Source organism: Equus przewalskii, chromosome 16, assembly GCF_037783145.1.
Source record: "Equus przewalskii isolate Varuska chromosome 16, EquPr2, whole genome shotgun sequence".
NCBI lineage: Eukaryota > Metazoa > Chordata > Mammalia > Perissodactyla > Equidae > Equus > Equus przewalskii.
This window is the reverse complement of record NC_091846.1, coordinates 15,499,514-15,524,650: the sequence shown is the minus strand read 5'-3', so window position 1 is coordinate 15,524,650 and position 25,137 is coordinate 15,499,514. Positions and strand designations below refer to the sequence as shown.

At 38.2% G+C, this 25,137-nt stretch overlaps 1 protein-coding gene across 7 annotated transcripts in view; it reads left to right on the top strand.

The window, feature by feature from the left end:
* Nucleotides 1–25,137, top strand: part of SMAD9 (SMAD family member 9) — a 77,442-nt gene that overhangs the window by 3,169 nt on the left and 49,136 nt on the right. For 4 of the 7 annotated variants that reach the window (XM_070578026.1, XM_070578029.1, XM_070578030.1 and 1 more), the window contains exons 2-3: nucleotides 5,383–5,463; nucleotides 6,775–6,974. The gene's annotated coding sequence lies outside the window, so the exon portion shown is untranslated. The remainder of the gene's footprint in view (nucleotides 1–5,382; nucleotides 5,464–6,774; nucleotides 6,975–25,137) is intronic. The other 3 variants (XM_070578025.1, XM_070578028.1, XM_070578031.1) reach the window with 1 other exon arrangement.

The window sequence follows — 25,137 nt, the reverse complement described above, 5'->3', positions numbered from 1 at the left end:
GGACTGCATCCTGGCACTTCCACCCCAAACCATCCTTAACGCCACATACTGCTCTCCTTTGGTGTCAGCCGCAGGCTGACCCTGGACCTTTTTTCCAGGCTTATCTTCCCACCCCGTCCGTATTTTATGCTGCAATTAAAATAATGAATTATAATTTCCCATGCATAGCTCTCCTGTCCTCTCCTCTGCACCTTTACTCCTGCTAAGGCCTAGAATGCCTTCTCCTGCATCCCCACCCCTCACCAGATCTTCAGATTTATCAACATCGTCCTCATCTTTTATGGCCCTGTCCAGGTGCTGCCTTCACAGAACTTCCTCTGCTGACCCTGGTTGCAGGCATGTCCTCCTTTGAGCTCCTATGGCTCTTTGCATTTTCTGCTCTTGCCACATCTTGTATTAAGTTACTCATATGATAATTTATTTCTTTTCCTCAGTCAATCCTTTCAAGATCTGTGAAGGAACAGACCATGTTTCATCTATCTTTTTCATTCCGTTAATGCTAACCGTGGTGCCCTGCATAGTGCTCAGTCAATAAATATTAATTAAATGACACGTCTTTCACTGAACCCATGATCTCTTCTGAAATAAAATCTGAAAAGGATTTTCCCCCATACAGTAGGTTTTAACGGTCCATTTTTCAAGAAGTCAATGTTGAACTTGAGCTGAGGACTTGTTAAGAGGCTGTGGAGAGCCAGCCCTGAAATCCCTCCAGTCCCCTTGAGCCTCTTTCTCCTGAATATTGTGGCTGAGCATTACAGTCAGGAAAGCTTATGTGATACTCCTATTGCATTAGCAATTTTCCATATCAGATTCACCAAATACACAATGGAAGCCATTTAGCAAAAAACAGATTTTAATGTGATATGGCTACCACAATGAAGCTCTAATGTGATTCCACAGAAAATTGCTAACACGATATGCTGACCCTCCACCCCCCCCACTAAAGCCACGTAAAAATTGATACTGTTTTTAGTGTATATGTTTCAAACTATGCTCACAAAAGGAAAAGCAGACTGCTACTGAGATGAGCTTATGTTTTGGTCACGTTGGATGTAGAAAGGGTCTTGTTATCAGCCTTGTCAACTGAACCCCCCTTTGTTCCTTGCTCATTATATTACCAAGCAATACTAGATCACGTGTTAAAATGCATCATATTTTGTCAAGTGATTCAGAATTAGCAGTTAGTATAATGTAAAAAATGTAATTTGTGTATAAATATCATACCTATATAATGTATTCTATTCAGTTTTAGTTGGGAAGCCTAATCAACTAGAAATCAGTTTTCTAAGAATTAAAGAGACTATGACATAAAAATTAAATTCAAAACTTAAAGTGAAATTCATAAGTATTAAGAAACATTATAAATGTGTATACGCAGCTGTGTCATTTTAAGAAGTCATAAACACTGAAAGGATTTTAGTTCTTTTCCTGCATTTCCTAACCCATATTTAATTCAAAGACAAAAATTTAACCCATAAAATAAATGTAAAGGAGTCCTACAACGTTCTGATTTTTCTCTTGAAGGCAATTTTTATTTTCTTTTTTTGAAGGAAATACTAAATATCAAAATCTTTCTCTCTTTTGGTATTCTGATTAACATCACTGGTCAGGATTATTTTTATATATGAAATTCCCCTTGGGGAAATTAAATATTAATGTCTGATCACTTCCTTTTCCCCCTTTTCAAATTTAACTTTGAGGGACTATAAATTGGAAACGTGTATTGTTCAATCATGAAATGGATCGATTTAGTGCTGCGTTGTGAAACTCAGTCTGGTTTACAAACACTGGGATTACCAGGGATGACCATTCATTCAAGAACTCCAGTTTCCAGTTTTCTACCACTGGACAAATCATCTGGAAAGTGCACATGTGCTCTTGGGGCCACCCAGCTGTGTTGATGACATAGGGGATTGGTTCTGAAACAACTTAGGGTTTGGAAGCAGTGAAAATGTGAACACTGAGGTAGCAGCTGCTTAAACTCGCTGATCCTGAGAGCACATCCCTAGGTAGAGCGGGCTGTGTGCCTTCACAAACCCCGCTTTAACCCAGGGATGTCTTCTTCCATATAGCCTATTATTTTTCACTTTTAATCTGTTAAACTGTTTGGAAGCTGATCAATGTAGATTTGCTTTAGTTAGTGTGTGTGTGTGTGTGTGTGTGTGTGCGCGCACTCGCGCACGCGTGCGCACATGCACATATGTGTGTCTGTATGTTTCAATTTGTTTTTGCAAAATGCAGTAATTGTGAGATGGGTAAGGTAGGAGACAGACCTGGAACCGTAGATTGGGGCAGTTTATCAAAAGCCTTGAAGGATTTTGTTTTAAGTACTTGCGGGCTGTGGAAGGTTTAGAGCAGATTTGCAAATATTTTTACAGGAGAGTTTGATGGATGGTAGAGTTCAGCTGAAGTGCTAGGAGTTACTTTCTGAATTCTTGTATCTAAATTTAACTGACTTGGTGGTAACACTTTTCAGAAAATAACTCGGAAAAGGATTCACAGATTCCATCAGTTTTCCATCCCATGGTAGAATATTTGACTACTTCTGTTATTCACACTTCATTATAAATCCATTCATTCATCTTGCTTTTTACTTTGCTAAGAATCGCACGGGAGAGATTGGAGTTTGGTTGGAGGAGGAAGGAGAAAGAGTAGGCAGTTTAAAAGTTTGTGCATTAAGGGCAGTTGTGAAGATTTGAGGCCCCTAAGCCTGGGCCCTGGGGTGCTGCAGAAAGCAGGTGGGCAGATGGTGGGTAGACATCACCTGTTTGGGCTAGTGTGAGCAGATTAGAGACCACCGGGATTAGGAGCTAAGTGGGCTGGCCAGGGACTATATCAGCACTCAGAACATTGTTTCTATGAGAAATTCCAATTTCCAAACGACCGCACAGAAATGAGCACAATTTGTTCATAAAGCGGGACTACCAGTGATTAATGATATGAGTGATTATCATTAGTAATATGAGTAATTATTAGAAGCCAATGAATGTGGAAGATGAGAAAATGTATTCAACTAAAAAGATTTTAGGTCTCGTGATTTTCTTTCACTTGCTGAGGCATTTATATAATTCTTTCCCTATTTGCTAGTGGTAGCAGAATTTTGTTTTTAGGAGCAGAAGTTGGGTCAGATGTTTGTCAAAGGCAAACCTTTGTGTACAAAAATGCTTCCCTTAGGGCTTATTGGTTGATTGTGTGTTTACACAAAGCTGTCATTAGGTGTTTGCTCTATGTGCAAACAATGGCAAGTTGGTGCCTAGGTGTTGTTTCAAAGGAGTGGCACCTCCTTTCTATTGTTATTGGTCTAGATTTATTGCAAATACCCACTTTTAACTTTTTTCAAAATATTGATTATGTTTTGGGGTTTTAAAATATTGTGACGTTGTGGATGTAGTAATTGCTCTATAAAGTAGGATTTATAAATTTTGGGGGTTTATGTAGGTGTTTTATTCAATCAATATATACTCTGTGCCGGTTGTACCTATGCTGCTTATGAGGCCCCAAACCAGGCCCTTGGGACCACATAACAAAATAAAGTAACAGAACAAAATAAAATCCTGTTCTCCAGGATTTCATAGCCTAATTAGAGAGAGAAAAGTCATGAAAGCAAATATCAAAATGTTTATCCAATAGTAAGATTCCTTATGTAAAAAAATTGACATCTATTTGGATTTCTGTATATTTTTCCTGGTTAGAATTCCATTTTTACTGTGTATGAATTTTGAGTCACCCTTGACAAAAGTACAGTTTTCTCCCATTATCCAAAAGTAGAGTGTTCCTCTGGAAACTTTTGTAAGCAGAAATGGTGTAAAGTGGAAACATTTTTCGCCTTTCTTGATAAAAGCGAAAATCCTCTTCAGATTTCTTTAAGTTAGTGAAAACAGGTGCTAATGTAGGAGTTTCATAAAATTGAAGTGGCATAAAGGGAACTTTCGAAAAGCAGGGATACCTGTAATTAGAATGGTCCCATTTGGGGATTGGGACTCTAAATAGAGGTGAAGTAGAAGGCATAATGGGAATAGAAACTCTTGCAATAAGTCCTTGTGAGAACTTAAGGATGCTGAAGATGTCCTTAGCTATCAGGAGGGAGAGCCGCTGCTTCTCTGATTTTCCCCTTCTCCTCTACTGTTCGAGAGTGAGTTTGCATGGCCCCTCCCACAGGGAACCTCCCCTGACCCCCCCCCCTTTTTTTTCCCTGAGGAAGATTAGCCCTGAGCTAACATATGCTGCCAATCCTCCTCTTTTTGCTGGGGAAGACTGGCCCTGAGCTAACATCCATGCCCATCTTCCTCTGCTTTATATGTGGGACGCCTACCACAGCATGGCTTGCCAAGCGGTGCCATGTCCACACCTAGGATCCGAACCGGTGAATCCCGGGCTGCTGAAGTGGAACGTGTGCACTTAACTGCTACGCCACCAGGCCAGCCCCTCCCCTGACCCTTTTAATAGCGGTTATAATAATGCATCTGTCACCTATCTGATAACGATGTCTTTAGATTTGCGTCTCCCTCTGTGGACTGTAATATGGTAGAGAGAAGAGACCATGTCTTATCTTGAAATACCCAGCACCTAGCAGAGCGCTTCATCATTGATACTTGATCAATTTAGTTTCTTCCTTCAACCACCCCTTTCTCTTCCCTAAGATGGGTGGGTGTTTTCTACGGTAAGGTGGAAGGAAGGACAAGCCATTTGGATTTTAATCTGTAGGCAAAAGAGAACTATTAAATTTTAACCTGCGGTCAAAAGAGGAATATTAAAGAGTTTGAACAGGAGACTCACATAATCGAAGGGGTATTTGAAGGAGAGTGAAGACACATTGAAGTGGTGTAGTACTGCTAAATGCCACATTAACACCTGGCGAAGCTGGGGAGACGGTGCGGAGACAGTGCTTGACACATCAGCTCCACTGCTTTGGGAGTATGTTTGGCAATTAAAAATCTGAGCTTCTCCAAACAGCAGAGCACAACACAGTTTATGACTGATTCTTCTCCACCAGTCTGTAGTCGCCATCCCTCAGGCAGCCTTTGGCCAGGAAACTCAACCTCCCACAACATACACACATCAATAAAACCTTAAAAATTGCCCACACGTCATTTTAAAAAACATTTATAGTGTTGTTTATAGCCATTTAACACTTTGCAGTATTCCAGTACAGGTTTGTGTTCTATATAACATCACCTTAAGTGGGCAGACTATTAAATGCACAGGAAGGAGGGAATGCATTATATGATTCTGCCTTTCAGAGGAATTTGTTGTATCACATGAGCAAAGCTGTGGGCTTTAGGTCAGAAGTTAGACTAATTGCGTAAGGTTTAATAATACAATAGTTAATGTTATTGATAACTGGATTTTACTTTCATTCATGCCACGTTTATTGTGCGCCAGACCTGGTGTGAGGTGGAACAGACCACTCTGTGGCCTGGCCTGTGGCCTTTGGAAGGATCTCAGCATCTCTGTGGAAAACAGGTAACAAACATGAGTCCACTGTGATCCGTGCTATTGTGAAGGTGGGCACTGTGGAAGCCCAGAGGAGCTGAGGAGAGCTGATTAATGCTGCTGCCTGGGGGCCTCAGGGAAGGTTCCAGGAAGCTGGCTTCCAGCTCTGTCCTGAAGGAGGAGCAGGGTGTAACTGCACACGGGCCTTCCGGGCAGAGGGGAGGGAATGAAGGGCAAAGGGAGCGAGAAGTGATTGGGCGGGGAATGTAGTTTGAAGAGGCCGCATTGTGAAGAGCCTGGTTTGAATTGATGTTAAAAGCATCAAATCATACTCACCCATGATATTTACTGGGGCTTTTTCCTGTAGAATATATAAATACATACTCATAGTAGAAATTTGGAGAAAAAATTGTAAAGCACAAAGTGCTTTTAATCCCAAACCCTGAAAGTAGTACTGTCCCACTCGGCTGCAGTGTCACAGCAAGGTGTGTCACTCAGGAGTGTGACAGGATCAGCTCTAGACTTGGAATGACATTGCGTGAGGAGCCCAAGAGGCAGAGTGCTTTCTGGGAGGTGGGCTGGTGAGGGGAGGCACAGTAGCCTACGGCTGCCTGGGGTGGAACAGACTCATTGGGAACGTCTGGGATGGGACATAGCTAAGAAGTGTGTGGCAGGGCCCATCCTCAGGATTTAGTGACCTATTGAATGTGGGATTGAGGAAGAGCAAGGAATAGAATTTTCATGAGATGGTTCTGAGTCAAGGGTGGCCCATGGTTTCTAGCTTAGCCACGTGGTTAGAGTGGTGCTGCCACGAATAGGGAATGCAGGAAGAAAAATGGCGTTTTCAGAAAGCTAGTAGGTTCCCTTTCTTTCTCTTTTTTTAAAAATTAATAAACTTTATTTTTGAGAGCAATTTTAGATTCAAAGCAAAAGTTGAGCTAAAGGTGAGAGTGCCCACATATTGCCTGCCCCGATACGTGCACAGCCTTTGCTACTGTGGACATCCTCACCAGAGTGGTTCATTTGTTACAGTCAATGAACCTGCGTTGACACATCATTATTACCCAAAGTCCAGAGTTCACATTAGGGCTCCCTCTTGGTGTTTTCTGTTCTGTGGGTTTGTACAAATGTATAATGACGTGTGTCTGTCATTGTAGTATCAGATAGAATAGTTTCACTGCTCTGAATGTCCTCTGTGCTCTCGCTCTTCCTCCCGCCCTCTCCCCAGCTTCTGGTGTAGATTCTGCTTCTACATTGGAACGTGTTGCATTTAAGGATCCTGGAGGGTGGAAGTCAGAGGTAGTCAAATTTTAATTAAAAAATTTTTTTTTTTACCCACAGGGCCCTTTCATCAAGGAAGCCACAGTAAGTAAAGCCGAACGAAGAAAGGCTGCCTTGGTGAAAGGTGGCCTTTGCAGAGGGACAGAGCCTCGTGCTTTGCCTTCTGCCTGCTGGCCGCCTCCCCGCTGCTCTCTCGTTGCTGTGTCTGAGGCTCTCTGCCATCTCCAGAGTTCTGAAGGACACGGTTTGCAAGCTGCACGGTAAGCAAGTCTGGAGCTCAGAGGAAGGGCTGGTAGATCCTGGATGCAGTGACCTCAAACTCTTGTGCTTTTTGAGCTCTGGTGTTTGTTTTTTAATAGGTTGTTTTCTCTTGTTTGTTTGTTGTGGTCCCTTTTCTTGGGGTCAGGCTGCCAGCTTTGATTTCCCTTTGCTGTCGCTGCACCTGCTGGTGGCATCTCCTTTTCCCTCTCCCGGTTTGCTTGGAAATCCTAGAAACATACTTGTTTAAACTGAGTTGAAAGTAGTTGCAAATAGGTCCTGTGTGATCTTCTCTGTACAGACTTGGTGACATCTGTTTTGGCAGGTAGAACCCTTTCTTGCTTCTTGCTTGTTCTCAATTACGTTTTGAACAGATGCACTTGCTGGAAAGTCAAATTTTGCACAGTGAGTGCTGCATCTCTGCCAGGGTCTGTTTGTTGTCTCACCTTCTCCCTCTTTCTGTCTGATCCTGGAATTACAGAGAAAGTGTAGATTATGGGCTCCGAAATTTCTGTCCGATAACTCTCCTGGGTGAATAGTGGCAGTTAATGCTGATTAGGAAGAAAATGATGTCATAATTTTAATTCCTAATAAGATGCTAATATGTTGAGATCCTGTTTTTTTTTTTATTGAGTTATTGATAGGTTACAATCTTGTGAAATTTCAGTTGTACATTAATGTTTGTCAGTCATGTTGTGGGTACACCACTTCACCCTTTGTGCCCAGCCCCCACCCCACCTTTCCCCTGGTATCCACTAAACCGTTCTTAGTCCATAATTTTAAATTCCTCATATGAGTGGAGTCATACACAGATTATCCTTCTCTCGCTGGCTTATTTCACTTAACATAATTCTCTCAAGGTCCATCCATGTTATTGCAAATGGAAGGATTTTGTTCTGTTTTGCAGCTGAGTAGTATTCCATTGTATATATGTAGCACATCTTCTTTATCCATTCGTCTGTTGCTGGACCCTTAGGTTGCTTCCACGTCTTGGCTATTGTAAACAGTGCTGCAATAAACATTGGGGTGCATAGGACTTTTGGGATTGCTGACTTCAAGCTCTTTGGATAAATACCCAGTAGTGGGATGGCTGGATCATATGGTAGATCTATTTTTAATTTTTTGAGGAATCTCCATACTGTTTTCCATAGTGGCTGCACCAGTTTGCATTCCCACCAGCAGTGTATGAGGGTTCCTTTTTCTCCGCAGCCTCTCCAACATTTGTTGCTATTAGTTTTAGATATTTTTGCCATTCTAACGGGTGTAAGGTGATATCTTAGTGTAGTTTTGATTTGCATTTCCCTGATGATCAGCGATGGTGAGCATCTTTTCATGTGCCTATTGGCCATCAGTATATCTTCTTTGGAGAAATGTCTGTTCATGTCTCCAGCCCATTTTTTGATTGGGTTGTTTGATGTTTTGTTGTTGAGTTGCGAGAGTTCTTTATATATTATGGATATTAAGCCTTTGTCAGATATATGACTTGCAAATATTTTTTCCCAGTTAGTGGGTTGTTTTTTTGTTTCATTCCTGTTTTCATTTGTCTTGAAGAAGCTCTTCAGTCTGATGAAGTCCCATTTGTTTATTCTTTCTATTGTTTCCCTTCTCTGAGAAGGCATGGTGTCCGAAAAGATCCTTTTAATACTGATGTCAAAGAGTGTACTGCCTACGTTTTCTTCCAGAAGCCTTATGGTTTCAGGTCTCACCTTTAGGTCTTTGATCCATTTTGAGTTTATTTTGGTGAATGGTGAAAAAGAATGGTCAATTTTCATTCTTTTACATGTGGCTTTCCAGTTTTCCCAGCACCATTTGTTGAAAAGACTTTCTTTTCTCCATTGTATGCCCTCAGCTCCTTTGTCAAAGATAAGCTGTCCATAGATGTGTGGTTTATTTCTGGGCTTTCAATTCTGTTCCATTGATCTGTGCACCTGTTTTTGTACCAGTACCATGCTGTTTTGATTACTGTAGCTTTGTAGTATGTTTTGAAGTCAGGGATTGTGATGCCTCCTGTTTTGTTCTTTTTTCTCAGGATTGCTTTAGAAATTCGGGGTCTTTTGTTGCCCCATATGAATTTTAGGATTGTTTGTTCTAATTCTGTAAAGAATGTCATTGGGATTCTGATTGGGATGGCGTTGAATCTGTAGATTGCTTTAGGTAGAACGGACATTTTAACTATGTTTATTCTTCCAATCCACGTACATGGAATGTCTTTCCATCTCCTTATGTCGTCATCCAGTTCTCTCAGAAAGGCCTTGTAATTTTCATTATATAGGTCCTTCACTTCCTTAGTTAAATTTACCCCAAGGTATTTTATTCTTTTTGTTGCAATTGTGAATGGTATTGTATTCTTGAGTTCTTTTTCTGTTGGTTCATTACTGGAGTATAGAAATGCTACTGATTTATGCAAATTGATTTTATACCCTGCAACTTTGCTGTAGTTGTTGATTGCTTCTAACAGTTTTCCAATGGATTCTTTGGGGTTTTCTATATATAAGATCATGTTGTCTGCAAACAGCGAGAGTTTCACTTCTTCCCTCCCTATTTGGATTCCTTTTATTCCTTTTTCTTGCCTGATTGCTCTGGCCAGGACCTCCAGTACTATGTTAAATAAGAATGGTGATAGAGGGCATCCTTGTCTCGTTCCTGTTTTCAGGGGAATGGCGTTCAGTTTTTGCCCATTGAGTATGATGTTGGCTATGGGTTTGTCGTATGTGGCCTTTATTATGTTGAGGTAGTTTCCTTCTATGCCCATTTTGTTCAGAGTTTTTATCATAAATGGCTGTTGGATCTTGTCAAATGCCTTCTCTGCATCTATTGAGATGATCATGTGGTTTTTATTCCTCAGTTTGTTGATATGGTGTTATCACGTTGATTGATTTGCGGATGTTGAACCATCCCTGTGTCCCTGGTATGAATCCCACCTGATCATGATGTATGATTCTTTTGATGAATTGCTGAATTCTGGTTGCCAAAATTTTGTTTAGAATTTTTGCATCCATGTTCATCAGCGATATTGGCCTGTAGTTCTCTTTTTTCATGGTGTCCTTGTCAGGTTTTGGTATCAGCATGATGTTGGCCTCATAGAATGTGTTAGGAAGTGTTCCATCTTCCCTAATTTTTTGGAATAGCTTGAAAAGGATAGGTATTAAATCCTCTCTGAAAGTTTGGTAGAATTCCCCAGGAAAGCCATCTGGTCCTGGGGTTTTATTCTTTGGGATGTTTTTGATTGCTGTTTCAATCTCTTTCCTTGTGATTGGTCTGTTCAGATTGTCTGCCTCTTCTTGAGTGAGCTTTGGGAGATTGTAGGAGTCCAAGAATTTATCCATTTCCTCTAGGTTATCCATTCTGTTGGCATATAGTTTTTTGTAGTATTCTCTTATAATCTGTTGTATTTCTGCAGAGTCTGTTGTTATTTCTCCTCGCTCATTTCTGATTTTGTTTATTTGAGCTTTCTCCCTTTTTTTCTTTGTAAGTCTGGCTAGTGGTTTGTCAATTTTATTTATCTTCTCAAAAAACCAGCTCTTTGTCTCATTGATCCTTTCTACTGCCTTTTTCGTTTCAATAGTATTTATTTCCGCTGTGATTTTTATTATTTCTCTCCTTCTGCTGACTTTGGGCTTCATTTGTTCTTTTTTCTGTAGTTCAGTTAGGTGTGCTTTAAGGTTGCTTATTTGGGATTTTTCTTGTTTGTTAAGATGTGCCTGTATTGGGATGAATTTTCCTCTTAATACAGCTTTTGCTGTATCCCATATGAGTTGGTATGGCATGCTATCATTTTCATTTGTTTCCAGGTATTTTTTAATTTCTTCTTTAATTTCTTCAATGATCCATTGCTTGTTCAGTAATGTGTTATTTAGTCTCCACATCTTTGTGCCTTTCTCAGCTTTTTTCTTGTAATTAATTTCTAGCCTTATAGCACTATGATCTGAGAAGATGCTTGTTATTATTTCAATTTTTTTAAATTTGTAGAGGCTTGCCTTGTTTCCCAACATATGGTCTATCCTAGAGAATGTTCCATGTGCACTTGAGAAGAATGTGTATTCAGCTCCTTCAGGGTGGAGTGATCTATATATGTCTATTAAGTCCAATTGTTTTAGTTTTTCATTTAGCTCCACTATTTCCTTGTTGATTTTCTGTCTGGGTGATCTGTCCATTGATGTGAGTGGCGTGTTGAGGTCCCCTACTATTATTGTGTTGTTTTTAACATCTTCCTTTAGGTCTGTTAATAGTTGCTTTATGAATCTTGGTGCTCCTGTGTTGGGTGCATAGATATTTATAAGCGTTATTTCTTCTTGATGAAGTGTCCCTTTGATCATTATGTATTGTCCCTCTGTGTCTCTCTTTACCTGTCTTATTTTGAAATCCACTTGGTCTGATATGAGAATTGCAACACCTGCCTTTTTTTCCTTGCTATTTGCTTGAAGTATTGTCCTCCACCCCTTCACCGAGTCTGTGTTTGTCCTTGGGGCTGAGGTATTTTTCCTGGAGGCAACAAATTGTTGGATCGTGTTCTTTAATCCATTTTGCCACTCTGTGTCTTCTTATTGGAGAGTTCAATCCATTCACATTGAGAGTGATTATTGATGCATGTGGACTTAATGCTGTTAATCTGTTGCTCATTATCTTGTTTTCCTGTGTTTCTTTTCCTGTTTGCTTTAGACTACCCATTTAATACTGCAGTTTCTTATGCTGGGTTTCTTAGATTTTTCCTTATTTATGATTTGTGACTCTGTTCTGTACTTTATTTTAGTGTCTACCTTGAAGTTTGTATTTAGAATCTCGTGTATAATATAGTCTATTCTCTGGTAGTCTCTTACCTACTTGACCAATACTGATTTAGACCCTTTGCTCTTCCCCTCCTAAATAATTATTTTCATTTTTTATTCCAACTCGTCTTATTAATTTGTAGTTAGAGTGCTAAGATCGTCCTTGTTTTGGTAGTTTCTTACCTTTACCCTAATACTATAATTGAATATTTGCTATCCTGTTCTGGTTCTATCCATCAGTCTCCCTAGTCTGTGGATTGTGTCCCCTTTCTCCCTTTTTTCTTTTTTCAGGTATGAGAGCCTTCTTGAGGATTTCTTGTAATGGAGGGCTTTTAGTTACAAATTCCCTTAACTTTTGTTTGTCTGGAAAAGATTTAATTTCTCCCTCATATCTGAAGGAAATTCTTGCTGGATAGAGTATTCTTGGCTGAAGGTTTTTATCCTTTAAAGCTTTGACTATATCACTCCATTCTCTCCTAGCTTGTAGGGTTTCTGTAGAGAAATCCGTGACAGTCTGATAGGGGCTCCTTCATAGGTTATTCTCTTTTTTTCCCTTACTTCCCTGAGTATTCTCTCCTTATCATTCCTATTTGCCAACTTTACTATTATGTGCCTTGCGGTGGGTCTTTTTACATTGACAAATCTAGGAGATCTAAAACCCTCCTCTACACACATTTCTCCGTTGATCCCTAGATTTGGGAAGTTCTCTTCAATAATTTCGTTAAGCACACTTTCTGCTCCATTTTCCTTTTCCATATTCTCGGGAATTCCTATGATCCTTATGTTCTTACTCCTCATTGAATCCATTATCTCTCGGAGATTTTCCTCATTTTTTTAAATTCTTAGTTCTCTTTCTTCCTCTGTCTGGCGCCATTCAGCCTGTCTATCTTCGATTATGCTAATTTTCTCCTCTATGTTGTCTACACAGGCATTCAGGGAATCCGTATTCTGTTGTATCTGGTCCATTGTGTTTTTCATCTCAAGTAATTCTGTTTGATTCTTCTTTATGATTTCAATCTCTTTTGTGAAGTAACTCCAGAACTCGGCTTGTTTCTTTATCTTTCTCTCTACCTCATTGAGTTTTTTGATTATAGCTGCTCTGAATTCATTATCGCTTAGTTTACCTAATTCAAAGTCCTCAGGACTTAATTCTGTGTTTTATTGTTTTCCTTCTGGTCTGGGGCTTTTATAAATTGTTGGATGGTAGAGGAGCGGTTTTGTCGCATGGTGGGAGAATTCAGTTGCAGTTACAGCCTGTTGACACTAGATGGGGGTTGAGAGCCGCGTGTTATGAGCTCTCCGCCTTGGGGCAAGATGGCTGCGCCCACTGGCTTTGCCTGGGGGGAGGGGCTGTTACTCACACGCGCTGGTCTGGGTTCAGATCAGTTCTGTTCTCTGGTCTCCCAAGGCCCTTGATTTATGGGGTCCCCGCAGACGGAAGCTTTCCCCCAGTCAGCGGGTCTCCACTGAACCAGGGCAGGAGTCCTGGATGATCCCCCGGTGGCGTGGCCCCTTCCCCGCTCCTTCCCGACCCCTGCCCCAGGGATGGCAGACTCTAGCGGAGGGAGCGATGTTCTCTCCTACTGTTCCAGCGCCTCCGAGGGTGTAAGCAAGGTTTATGAGCTCTGCCTTCTTGGTATTGTAGGTCTCTAACGAGCTGGCATTATGTTTATTCTCTGAAATTCAGTTCTTCCAATCTTTTGTTGTATTTTGGAGGGGAGAGAACCCTGGGTCAGCTCACCCCACCATTTTGCTCCGCCCACTTCGAGATCCTGGTTTTTTGATGTGAGATACTGGATTTTTTATCCTTTTTTTCCCCTTCTTTGCCTCTGATCTGTTTCTGAGATGGTTTTTCTTTCTTTATTTCTTGGCACCTTTTACTTCTACAATGAGGCATGCAGGAGGAATAAGCAGAAATACAACTACTTGTTAAGAATAAAAAATAATATCCTCACATTAGTTTACAGTTTTCAGACTGCTTTTGTGCACATCCACTCAGTGTGAAGGGTGGTGGTTATTGTTTGTTTCACAAAGGAGGAAACAGGATCGAGGTGGTTAACTGCTTGAAAGTCACAGATAGTGATGGAGCTGGCCTTCAGACTCAAGTCCTCGTCCTCTACATCCTGTGTTCTAGCCAATACATCAGGTTGCCTCTTATTCATGGAAGCACCAGTTTAATTGTGGGCCCTTCCAAACTTGAATAATAAAATGTCACTGTTGTGGAGTGTTGTACAGTATTTCCAAGCATATGCTGACAACGTAAAGAATATAGGTTGAAATGCTAGAAATTTATGCCATAATCTTTCCAAGATTGATGTCTCTTGAATTGCTTATCTGTAAAATGTTTAATCATGCTTTTAATTTTCGGAATAGTACATGGAAAAGATATCTAGCATTCTAAGTCTACTTTAAAAGTGACTCAAATGGTTAGCCATGTTCTTTAGATTCCCTCTTCGATGCTGTAATGCCTGTTTGACTTCCCTTTTAGTAGATTTGGCATAAATAAAAATATCAAACAGGCAACAGAATAATAGTTCCATCTCCAAAAGAAGTGGTACTGAGCAACAATAAAAAACGTATCTCGTCTTTTTATTTTAAAAAATAATTCTAACTCTCTGCTAAAACTTAAGAAATGATGTCTACTCAACGTCAGCATTCTAGCTGAGAAGACAAACTATCTGAGCGGCCAAGAGAATTGTATCCAGGGATTTAAATGAACATACATCAAGACTTCCCCAATACCTATTACGTGTAAACTCCAGTGACACCAGTTTACCGTAGCACCTCCTATCAGGAGTACAAGGACGCCTGGTATAACCAAGTCTTTCTTTGGACAAAATATACCACTTTGAAGCAGGGCGTTTTGTTTCATGTGAAATTCAGTACTAGTATAAAAAGAAGCCAAGCCGTTGTTGGAGGAGTTCTATTTTGAAGGTGTGTGTGCGCTGTGCACTGTGAGGATTTTGATATATTTGTGGGCTTCTATCAGATGAGACACAAGTCATCGTTATGTTACTTCCTCTGGGCCACAGTGTACCCAAATCCAGGAATGGTGATAACAAGGTGTATTTCAAAATGAACTTCAAATATTCTTGTACTTAGTTGTGTATTATAAGATAGATTTAACACAATAATATTTTCATGCAGTAGATGCTATTATATTACTTTCTAGGAGGGATCATAAGGTTAACTTTATGAAAGATTGAATTTCAAATTGTGTGGACCTTCCAATGGGTTTGAAGTCATAGAGATTCTGGAGTATTAGTAGGTATTAACACAATTGTAAATATCAGATATGTCAGTGCATGATAAGAAATTTATATTTCTGCTTTCTTTTAGAATGCTCAGAGTTGTTGAATCTATGGATATTTGTTGAATTTAATTATTTGCTTTGACTGAAGGCATTTTATAGTTTGCAGTATAAGAATACTTGATTCCAAGAAAATAAAGCTCAAAATATTGATTAATGGTATATAAAATTGCTATTGAGTGATTCTGAGATAGATAATAGATGTCATTTAAAAAAATAATCTTTCTAGAGATTGTTTCATATTTTTTCCTTGTTCTTAGTGTAGAAGCTAATGTTATTTTTAAAACAATAATTCCCTTCTCCCCCCAAACTACCATCATCAGAGAAAATTGATAGGTTATCATGAATCATCATTGAGTGGAAGAAAGGATCTGAAAGGCAGGCAGAATGCCAGGAATTGAACAAAACTATGACTGCCTGTTGAAAGGAGATTAACCTACCTAATTGGGCCTGGAGTGTGTGTGAAGATTTCCCAGCATTTTATATTATCAGGGATTCTAATTTCTTTCAAAGCTTCCACGTACCGATGGTACATTATTTTCCATCTCAAAATTAGAGTTTAGAGAAAACCTCTAATTTTGGCAGAGGGAGATTTTATTTGTAAAATCTTAAAGGTGGTGATGAAGCAAATTATTGTAACATTTGGCATGTGATTTTTCTTTATTGTGATAAAAGATACGTAATATTTACTATTTTAACCATCTTTAAGTGTTCAATTCAGTGGTATTAAGTGCCTTCACATTGTTGTGCAACCACCACCGATATCCATCTCCAGAAGTTTTTCATCCTCCCAACCTGTAACTCTGTACCCATTGACCAAAAACTCCCCATCCCCCCTCCTCCCACTTCCTGGCAACCTCCATTCTATTGTCTGTCCCTATGAATTTGCCTGTTCTAGTTACCTCATGTAAGTGCAATCATACCAAATTTGCTTTTTGTGTCTAGCTCATTTCATTAGTATAACATCTTCAGGTTTCATCCATGTTGTGCATGTGTCAGAATTTCCTTCCTTTTTTAAAGCTGAATAATATTCCATTGTATGTATATACCACATTTTGTTTATCCATTCATCTGTTGATGGACACTTAGATTGTTTCTGCCTTTTGGCTATTGATAAATAATGTTGCTGTGAACATTTCTGTACGTGTGTGTGAGGATCTATTTTCAGTTCCTTTGTGTATTTTTTGAATGCAATTACTAGGAGTGCAATTACTGAGTCGTGTGGTAATTCTGCATTTAATTTTTGAGGAGCTGCCAAACTGTTTTCCATGGCAGCCAAGCCGGTTTACATTCCCACCAACAGTGCGCAAAGGTTCTGATTTTTTCACATCCTTGCCAACATTTGTTAGTTTCTCTTTTATTGTTAATAGCCATCCTAATAGGTGTGAAGTGATATCTCATTGTAGTTTTGACTTGCATTTCCCTAATGACAAATGATGTTGAGCATCTTAGCTTGTGCTTATTGGCTATTTGTATATCTTCTTTGGAGAAATGTCTATTCAACTGCTTTGCCCACTTTAGAATTGGGTTGTTTCTTTTTGTGTTGTTGAGTTGTAGGAGTTCTTTATATATTCTGGATCAGAATTCCTTATCAGATATATGATTTTCATGGAATGTGACTTTTAATGGACCGTTTCTAAAAACTTCATACTTTTATCACCTATTTGTATATATTACTTTTCACATTTAAGAATTAATTCTGTGGAATTTCGTAACATATGGTCATATAAATAAAAGGAATCAAATGTTTAAAAAATTCTTTGTTTCTAAAAACCACCAATCTGAGGTCACATTAATTTCAAGCAAATCATGGTTTGATTAGAGGCTATCTAGCCAGCATAAGAGATAACAGTCCATGGGTGATATAACATTCAATGACACAGCATTTATTCTGCAAATGAAATTAGAAGGCCATTTGGCCTTTGTAGCTCTAGAAATTTGGATCACTGAAGAAGATTAGCTGCCATCCCCTAGAGTCTGTTTTTTTCCCCTCAGTTTCCTCCTTATTTAAAAGCTTTCATTTGAGTTAAGAGAGTTGTAAAGCAGGTAGATTAGAAATAAGAATTTTAAAACTTTGTTCCAGTTCTGCTTTTGAAATACTGATTATTGACAATGTTATTGAAATCCAGTGGCAACTCTTAACTAAAAAACAAAGATATTAAAAAAAAGTTTAAGACCTTTTGAAGGACGACAAAGATTTTTAGTCTCATATGTGGAATCTAATTTGAAAAAACAAAGCTCATAGATACAGAGAATAGATTGGTGGTTGCCAGAGGCAGAGAGGAGGGCGGGGGTAGGCGAAGTGGGTAAAGGGGTCACGGGGTACAAGCTTCCAGTTATAAAATAAATGTCATGGAGGTGTAACCTACAGCATGGTGACTATCGTTGACAGTACTGTATTGTATATTTGAAAGTTACTAAGAGAATAGATATTAAAAGATCTCATCACAAGAAAAAAAATTTGTAACTGTATAAGGTCACAGATGTTAACTAGACTTATTGTGGTGATCATTTTGCAATTTATACAAATATTGAATCATTATGTTGTACACCTGAAACTAATATAGTGTTATATGTCAATTATACTTCAATTGAAAAAAAAGATCTTTACAAAGAAAGATTAGGGGAGAGAAAGAGCAGGAATAGGGTAGAATGACAAGGAGTTAATTTCAAGAAATGAAAGTGTAGGTTGGGATTTCTCAACCTTAACTGTGCTGACATTTGGGACCAGATAATTCTTTGCTGTGAGGTGCTGTCCTCTGTGTTGTAGGGTGTTTGGTACTATCACTGGCCTTTACCCACTAGATTCCTGTGGCACCCACTCCCTCCAGCCTAGTTGTAGCCATCAAAAATGTCTCCAAACATTGCCAAATGACCCGGGGGGGCAAAATCACCCCTTCTTCCCTCATTGAGAACCACTGGTCTAGGCTGATAAGAGCCTGAGCTGAATTCTAACAGCAGAATGGTGATTAAAAAAGGAAAGCAAGTGAAATTTTGAGGAAAGGAAAGGAAAAAAATTCTCATAATTAATATGTATTAAGTATCTACTATTTTCTGGGCACCAGCACTCAGTGACATAGTCATTTAACATAAATAATGACAAATGATTATTAAATGTCTATTTTATGAGAGAGATTAAAGCTACAGAGATGAATAAGACAGTCACTGCCCTTAATGACTTTGTCATTTAATAGAGGAGAGACATATGAACAAATAAATTACAAGCCAAAGTGAAAATAGTAATGTGTGTAAGCGGCTTACTGCGAAGAGAATTCCGTCTGGGGAAGTCACAGGAGGCCTGTGATACCTGAGCTGGATTTGAAGGATGAAGAGCAATGTTGTCTCCTGGAGTGGGTTTTGCAGATGAGGTGGTGAATCATAATTAAACCTGGGATGACTGCCCGGGGCAATTGTATATTTTCCCTGAGGCTTGAGTAGAGCGATTAGCACCTGGCAAATCCCGGAGCTATGCAATTTTAGTGGCAGTTTATATACCTCCCATATTGTTTTAAATCCAAGGGGACGAGGAGATGCAGAGCTAACTCCCATGATACATCAGACGCCCTGACAAGTTATATACACAAAATCTTGTTGATTTTGAGAAAGTTAAATAAGAGGCATATTTGCATCCTCTGGTTAACCGTTTCTTTATTAACCAGTAGGTGTACTGTAATGGAAACTAGAAATAGATGGGACCATATGGCTTAACTTGTGGAGTGGCAATATGTTGCTTAATCTCATAGCATCAGTATTTGCTGTTATCTAAGAAAAATATGGTGATTCAGTGGCAGCTTACATAATATATAATCAGCAGTAGTGGCGCTCTTCATCTTCCTTAATTATTTACATTTTTAGAATTTTATATTGAAAAAGAAAGTAATGAGCATCAAAGAAAGTTGCCACTGCATTTCTCTTAAACCGCGCCACATCTCCCGCTCTGAGCTTTCTTCACTGGCTTCTGTCCCATTAGTAACAATAGTGTTCAGACTTGCCTATGTCACTGCCCAGTTATTTAATTTGACTAAATGTGATAAATGTGTTTATTTAAGATTTTGTTCAGAATTTTTTTAAAAGGTCACTATGGTACTTTTGCATTGCAGGGTATGTTTTCTGATATGATTGTAAAATTACATCAACTTATCAAGGATAATTATTTACATATACTAAAAGCTATGGGGACTCTCAAGATAAGATGCAAAAGCTATTTTCCCTCTCAGTTCAGAGAAAACAATTCATTGTTATTCAATCTATTTCATCTTATCTGATGTTTTATTTTTGAAAAATAGAAAATGTTCAATGTGATAGTAACTAAATGATTTTTAGTTTTAGTACATATGAATTAGTAAAGGCTGACTCACACTCCAGAATGGCTGCTGCCGCTTGTGCCTCCCTGACAATATGGTTTTGAAAAGATCCCTTTGGCACTGGAGCCCAAGGCCTAAACCACCCCTCCTTCCTGCCTTTTCAACTCTTCTCTGACAGGAGTTTCTTAATCCTGGTATTCTCTTCCTCTCCTCTTGCCCTCCCACCCCGACCGTTTTCTCTGGACTGTGCATGACTCTTATCTTCTCAGGAGCCCATTCATTCATTTAGTAAATATTAAGCACCTAGTATATGCTAAGCCCTATTCTAGGTGCTGGGGTACAGCGGTGAGAAAAATGGACAAAAATCCCATTTTGTGGTGGGAAAAGGAGACAGTAAACAATAAAAATTAGCAAAATGTAAAACATTCTTGAAAAGGGAGAACGAAATTGGAAGGCTCACGCTTCCCAGTTTCAAAACTAACTACAAAGCTACAGTAATCAAAACAGTGTGGTATTGGCATAAGGATAGTCATAGAGATCAATGGAATAGAATTGAAAGTCCAGAAATAAACCCAATTGGCTATGCATCTGTGGCCAATTGATTTTTGACAAAGGTGTTAAAACCATTCAATGGGGAAAGAATAGTCTCTTCAACAAATGGTGCTGGGACAACTGGATAGCCACATGCGAAAGAATGAAGTGAGGTCCCTACTTCACATTATATACAAAAATTAACTGAAAATGAACAATGATCTAAATATAAGAGCTAAAACCATAAAACTCTTAGAAGAAAACATAGGGGTAAATCTTTATAATCTTGGATTTGGCAATGAATTCTTAGATATGACACCAAAAGCACGAGTAACAAAAGAAAAAGGAAATAAATTGGATGTCATCAAAATTTAAAACTTTTGGACATCAAAGGGCATTATCATGAAAGTAAAAAGACAGCATACAGAAAAGGGGAAGATATTTGCAAATCATATATCTCAGTGTCTGTATATCCAAAATATGTAAAGAACTCTTAACATGTACTCAAAAAGACTAACAATACAGTTAAAAATGGTCAAAGGACTGGAATAGACATTTTTCCAGAGAAGATAAACAAATGACCAACAAACATATGAAAAGATGCTCAATACCATTAGTCATTGGGGAAATGTAAATCAAAACCACAATGAGATAACTTTATACCTACTAGGGTGACTATAATAAACAAGACGGAAAATAACAAGTGTTAGTAAGGATATGGAGAAATTGGAACTTGTACACATATCTGTTGGGAATGTAAAATGTTTCAGCTGTTGTGGAAAACAGCTTGGCAGTTTCTCAAAATGTTAAACATAAAATTACCGTGTGACCCAACAATTCATTCAAAGGAATTGAAAACAGGAACTCAAACAAGCGCTTATACATAAATGTTCCTAGTAGCACTATCCACTATAGCCTGAAGGTGGAAACAACCCAAAGGTCCGTCAAAGGTTGAACTGATGAACAAATTGTTTTGTGTATGTGTGTGTGTGTGTGTGTATGTGTGTGTATGTATATGATGAAATATTAGTCAGCCATAAAAAGGAATGAAATACCGACACATGCTACAATGGGCATGAACCTCAAAAACATTATGCTAAGTGGAAGAAGCCAGACACAAAAGGTCACATATTATATTCTTCCGTTTATATGCAATATCCAGAATATAAATCCATCCCAATGGAATGCATATTGATGGTTGCCAGGGGCTAAGGAGTGGGGGCAGCAGGAGCAGGGACTAGGGAGAAATTGTTAATGGGTATAGGGTTTTGTTTTGGAGTGGTGGAAATGTTTTGGAACTAGAGGTGATAGTTGTACAACATTGAGAATGTACTAAACGCCACTGAACTGTTCAATTTAAAATGGATGATTTCATGTAATGTGAATTTCATGTTAGTAAAATTTTAAAAAATAAGTAAAATTTATGGTAAGTTAATGATAAGTCCGCTAGGGAAAAATAAAGCAGGAAAGGGTGATAGGAAGATGGGGGTGTGGTGGGTTGCAATTTCAAATAAGATGGTCAGGGAAGGCTTCACTGATAAGACACTTGAGTAGAGTTCTGAAGAGAATGAGGGAGACAGCCATGTGCATACCTGCGAGAAGAGCATTGAAGAAACAGAAATGCCCTGAGGAAGTTGCATGCCTGGCACATTCAAGGGAAAGTAAGGAGGCAATTGTGGTAGGAGTAGAGAGAGCAAGGTAGAGAGGAGAAGGAAAAGAGGTCAGGGAAGTAACAGGGGTGGATGCTCAAGTACGTGTCATTCTGATGTGCCACCAGGGCTAGGAAGTAGTGGTGTGGGGCCTCATAGATCATGGAAATAACTTTGGCTTTTACTTAGAGTGAGTAAAACCATTGCAGGATTTTGAGCAGAGAGGGATCATGAAATTGACTTATGTTTTCATAGAGTCAACCAGGCTTTTGTGTTAAGAAGAGACAGAGAGGAGCAAGTGCAAAAGCAGGGAGACCAGTGAGAAGTCTATTATATTAACTCATGAAAATGTTGTTTTTCTTCTGTTTTTTGCATACTATACAATCTCATCCAAACTATAGTTTCCTTTCCCCCTTAAGTGTTGATAAATTTGGGACTCCCTCCGTTTAGTTCTGCCCTGTCCCCTGAGCTCCAGATCCTGTATCTAACTGCCTACTGAATTTCACTTTAATATCATGCTTCCCCCAACCCTCTACCCACCTCACCACTTCAGACTCAGTATATCCAAAATAGACTTCATTGCTTCTTTCTTGCCCCCAACTTCAATTCCTTCTTCAATTCCTTTGATGAATGACATACCATCACCATTGCCCAAGAAATCTGGATTCTTCCCAGTCTCTTGGTCTTAACAGTTAAGATTTTTTGATATTCTAACTTCCTTACTTTTTCATATAAATTTCAAAATCATCCCGCCAATTTATACAAAACTTACTGCTGGGAATTTAGTCAAAATGGCATGGAATCTATAGATTGATTTGGGGAGAACTGAATTCTTAACCGTATTGAGTCTCCAAATCCATGAATGTGATATAACTCTCCATTAATTTCTTGCTGCAGTGTTTTGCAGTTTTCATCATAGAGTTCTTGTCCATTTGTTGTTGTTGTTAAATATATTCCTAAGAGTTATATGGCTTTTGATAGTATTGTAAATATTTTTATTTATTTTATTTTCAACTTGTTTGCTGCTAGACTATATAATTGTTTTTGTACATTTATCTTGTGTCCTGCAACTTGCTAAATTCACTAATTAGTTTCAGTAGTTTTTTCTTTTTTTTGAAGAATCTTGAGGATTTCCTTTGTTGTTCTTTCTGTTGTCTATGAGTATAATTTTGCATCTTCCTTTCTAAGCTAGCCAGTATAATGATGAATACAAGTGGTGCGAGTGGATTTTCTTGCTTTGTTTCTAATCTTAGTGGAAAGTATTCAGTATTTCATCACTAAGTCTGATGTTAGCTATAGGTTTTTGTAGTTGCCCTTTAAAGATTGTGGAAATTTCCTTCTATTTCTAGTTTGTTGAGAGTTAATAATTTTTAAAAACTCATGAATGGGTGGTGACTTTTGTCAGATGCTTTTCCTGCATCTATTAAGATGATAATATGGCATTCTCCTTTATTCTGTTAATATGGTGAAACGTTGATTTATTTTCGAAAGTAATATGAGTCTTGCATTTCTGTGATAAATGGTACTTGTTCATGAGGTATTAACCCTTTTTATGATGCTGGAAGTGATTTGCCAATATTTGTTAAGGTTATTTACATCTATGTTTCTGAGTAATATTTGTGTTTTCTTATGATATTCTTGTCAGATTTTTGTATCAGGATTATGCTGGCCTCATAAAATGAGTTGGGAAGTTCTCTCTCCTTGATATTCTGAAGAGTTTGTGTATTATTTCTTCTTTAAGTGTTTGATAGAATTTGCCAGTGAAGCCATCTAGTCTTGGTGATCTCTTCCAGGGAAAGTTTTTGATTTTGAATTTAGTTTCCTTAACAGATATAAGGCCATTCAAATTTTCAACTTCTTTCTCTGTAGACCAAAAATCAACTTCTGTGTTGCATACGTCTGTGTAACCCACACCCTTATGAAGCCATAGGACATTTCCATCACCTCAGAATGTTCCCCCTAGTGAACTTTGGATAAAGAACTCTTTGTAAGTTGGAGTTTGTATGAGCAATTATCACTGAAAATGCATATGTAATATATCTCTTTGAACCATTTATTAGTTTTGTTTTGTTGATATTTATCAAAAATAGAAATATCCTGTGTTCTATTTTTATTAAAAGCAGGTTATCAAATTCTGCATTTTCTTTTTTGTTATTTAGGAAAAAGTTTATTTTAGAATTTCCTCTGAAGATATCCCACGTTCCTTAAGTTCATGCCAGTTTTCAAACAGACTTGAATATATTTTAGATTTCCTACATTGTGGTAGACTCTTCGAATGGCAGTTTGAGCTTAAGTAGAAATGGGCTTTATATAATGTGGAATACTACACAGCAGTTAAAAAGAATGAAGTAGATTTATGTAATACTAGCATAGAAAATACCCTCAAGCAAGTTGCAGAATGATTATTTTAAAAAATTCAAACATAATATATATATGTGTATATACGGATATATACACACAAATATATTTTGTGTGGGAGGACCTATCTGTGTATGAATATGCAGAGCAAAATATCTAAAACTAATCCCAAACTTGTAACAGTGCTTATAGCAGGAAGTACATGAGGATTTGGGAATAGTGATTGATGATCACGTTAAATTTAACCTCATTTATAATGTTTTAATTTTTGTAAGAATAATAGCTTAATGTAGAATTTATGTATTTAGAACTGTAAAGTACTCTGACAGATTTATATGTAACGAGAGGCAAAATGCCTCTAGGTTTTTTGTTTTGTTTTTGTTTTAGCAATTACTCTGAAACTATTGAAAACCAACTTATAAAATCTGTACAAGGAGTGCTCTAAATCTGTTTTTTTTCAAATTATAGCACAAGAAAGTATTGCAAGTGAAGTAAAAATGCTACTTAGAATTAAAATTAAAAGTTGCATATTGTTCTGACTACCACAGAACTTTAAGAACATAAAATATTTATTAATGTGAAAATGGTTATACTATATTGTTCATTGAAAGAAGCAGAATATTAGCTGTATCTATATGGATTCCTATTTTAAAATATATGTTTATTTAGAAAAAATTTAAAAATTCACAAAAATGTTAATAGTGATTATTATATCTGTGTGAATCAACAGTGGTTGTTAGAACCTTCTTTTTTAAGGAACTTTTCCATATTTTCCTAGTTTTTCTTCTTCATGAACACGAATTGCTTTTAAAATCAAGGGGAGAAAATCCCCTCCCTATCCCAATTAAAGTAAAAAGGAAGGAAAGGAGGAAAGACTGGGCAGGGCAGGGAAAGGAAGAGAAAATAAACAGTTCTGAGCATTTGTAAACGTGCTGCACGGAGTTCTGGTACATTTTTAAATGAGAATGTTAGATCTGTGTTTTAGAAACCTGGCAATTCGTAGAAGAGATTTGGGAGAAATGGAGGGAGGTGAAGGGGATGGGGAGGAAGAGGTGGTTTTGAAAGATGTTTGAAAAGTAAAAAATCCACAGGAGTGGATCCACAGGGTGGGTAGGAGCGGACTGAGAGAATGAGGGAAAGGGTTTTTTTCCCTCCCATTTATATTTGTCAATTTGAACCCAAGTCATTTCAAGTCTATTTTGTAACTGTGTTACTCTTCAATTTAGGTACCTGATTCTTCTCGTTCT